This window comes from Octopus bimaculoides, chromosome 20 (genome assembly GCF_001194135.2).
Source record: "Octopus bimaculoides isolate UCB-OBI-ISO-001 chromosome 20, ASM119413v2, whole genome shotgun sequence".
Classification (NCBI taxonomy): Eukaryota; Metazoa; Mollusca; class Cephalopoda; order Octopoda; family Octopodidae; genus Octopus; species Octopus bimaculoides.
This window is the reverse complement of record NC_069000.1, coordinates 26,153,313-26,156,438: the sequence shown is the minus strand read 5'-3', so window position 1 is coordinate 26,156,438 and position 3,126 is coordinate 26,153,313.

Genomic DNA, 3,126 nt, shown 5'->3' with positions numbered 1-3,126 from the left:
CGATGAGGATCAACTGGCTGGTCTGTTCCGGAGGACTTTCGGGCTGAGGCCACGAGAGCCACATCCTCCTCCTCCTCCTCCTCCTCCTCCTCATTATTATTATTAATATTCAGTAGTCTTCTTTTTATCACGTGCTTTCACTGCACTACTGAGCGCAGCTCTGTGCTTTAGGTATGCGCTGTGGTTTGTGTGGTGCTCTTATTTTCACTGTATTGAAAGTGTTTTACGGAGAATGTGTGCAGTACCTAGTAGTACTATTTTCTGTATGTAATATATACTTGTAAGTCCTGGTGCTTTTGTTATGTATTTGTCTGAATGTCTTTTTTTATCATACCTAATGCGCCTACAATGATAGGAATTGTTTCTGTTTTTAGGCCCCACATTAAGAACCAGTGAAACACTGGAGTCGATGTAATCGACTAGTCGACTCTCCACAAATTTCAGGCCTTGTGCCTATAGTAGAAATGATTATTATTATTATTATTATTATTATTATTTTTATTATTATTGTTAGGGCGGCGATCTGGCAGAATCGTTACCACTCTGGACGAAATACTTAGCGGTATTTCGCCCGTCGCTACGTTCGAAGTTCAAATTCTGCCGAGGTTGACTTAGCCTTTCATCCTTTCGGGGTCGATAAATTAACTATCAGTGAAACACTAGGATTGATGTAAACAACTAGTCCCCTCCCGCCAAATTTCAGGCCTTGTGCCTATAGTAGAAAGGATTATTATTATTACTATTCATATACAATCAACAGATTTGACTGTTGGAAAAGAAAAGAATCCTAATGTCGGACTACAACAAGTGGACTTAAATTCCAAGAACCCTCCTATTGGGTTACAGCAAGTAACCATAGATGCCAAGAACCCTCCTAAGTATCTTAGCTGTCCCAAATAACACTGTTTTCTGCAGCTGTACTAAACAGGGTTTTATGCCTATTTCCTATTTCTGTTCAGAGCTTTAGGGATAGTTCCCAATGCACCTGTAACTACTGGGGTACATTTTACCCGCACTTTCCATAGCCTCTGTAATTCAATAGCGAGGTCCTGGTACTTAGCTATTTTTTCGATACTTCTCATATTAATGTTTTCATCATTTGGGACTTTAAAGTCAATTATCTGGCACTTTCTATTCTCTTTCTCTACTACTACCAAATCAGGCCTTCTACCTTCTATTACTCTGTCAGTGTTAAAGTCCCACAACATGAGCACTATCTTTTGAATTTCTACCATTTTGGGGTTTCCTGATATCTGAGCTAGGTAGCAATCAGTCCCTTCTGCTATCATTCCTAGGGCACCTATGACAACAGGTATTGTTTTAGTCTTGAGGTTCCACATTTTGCCAATTTGTATTTCAAGATCTTTATGCTTTCTCAGGGACAGTCATATCAATGAGGAGGATGATTTTTGTCTGAAGTCTTTCAATATAATGTCTGGCCTATTCGCATCTATCTTTCTGTCAGTTTGAATGGTGAAGTTCCAGAGAAGTGAGATGTAATCATTTTCAAGCACTAGAGGTGGTTTGTGCACCCACCAGTTTTTATCATAGAGCAGGTCCAGGTTTTTGCAAATTACCCAGTGAATATTTTGTGCTGCTCTATCATGCCAGTTGAGATACTCTGCAGGCGCAAGACGACTGCTTATGGAGACAACATGATCAATGGTTTCATTTTGTTCTTGACATACACTACATGTTGGGCTATTGCCGTTCTTTAATATGTTGGCCTGGTAGTTTCTTGTAGATAGACATTGATCTTGGGCTGCTATGATAAACCCATCTGTTTCCGATTTTAAGCCAGAAGACACTAGCCATTGAAGGGTAAGGGCACTTTTAGCTCTCTTTGGGTATTTGCATTGAGAAGTTTTTCTTGCCACTTATCAGTAAGAATATCTAAAGCAGCAGTTTTAGCACGGGTATTCATACGCTTAGCTTTTTCTGTGCTTGTTTCCAGTACGTCTAATTCTGGAATTTGTTGTATTTGGAATTCACTTAGATATTTCTTTGCCTGTTTTGTTACTGAGTATGATGCATTATTATTTTGAGACAAATTTTAACATCCACTCATCAGTTTTTTAGGTAGGTGTTTAGGCCAATTGTGGCAATCTTCATTGTTAATTCCAGTTGTAAAAGTCCATGGCCACCCTCTTTTCTTGGCAGGTAAAGTTGTTCTATATCTGCCTTAAGGTGGTGTATTCTATACATAATCAACAATTTTCGTATCTTTCTGTCAAGATTATATATTTCAGTAATTGACCAGTTAATGATATTGAAACTGTAAGCCACGACAGGTATGGCTAAAGTATTGATCGCTTCGATCCTGTTTCATCTTTGTCTTGAGTATTGCCCTTACTCTGCAATAACATTCTCTTTTGATCCTTTCCTTCATCACTAAATGTTTGATTCCGTCCCCTTTAAATACCCCAAGGTATTTGTAGCTCTCCGCTGGTTCTAATTCCTTTATGACATTCTGCTGTTCAAGATTAACATTGAATGTTTCTGTCATTTTTCCTTTGATAAAGGTCATCATCATCATCACCATCATCACCGTCATCATTTTATGTTTGACTAGCTTTACATTTGTACAAGTTGGCTCCAAGTCTCACCCAGAGACCTCAAGATACAAGTTCATCATCATCATCATCATTATTATTATTATTAAGGCGGTGAGCTGGCAGAATCGTTAGAACGCCGGGCGAAATGCTTAATGGTATTTCGTCTGTCGCTGCGTTCTGAGTTCAAATCCGCCGAGGTTGATTTGCCTTTCAGCCTTTCGGGAGTCGATAAATCAAGTATCACTTGGTAATCGACTATACTCTTCCCCCAAATTTCAGGCCTTGTGCCTATAGTAGAAAGGATTATCATTTTTTTAAGGTGGTGAGCTGGCAGAGTCGTTAGCATGCCGAACAAAATACTTCGCGGCACTTCTAGCTCTTTACCCTCTGACTTATTCCACCGAGGTCGACTTTGCCTTTCGCCCTCTCGAGGTCGATAAAGTAAGCACCAGTTGAACTCTGGGGTCGATCTAATCGGCTAGTCCTCTTCCCACATATGTCAGGCTTTGTACCTAGAATTATCATCATCGTCTCTCTGGGCTCCATAAAACAAACATCAGTCTGTAATGCA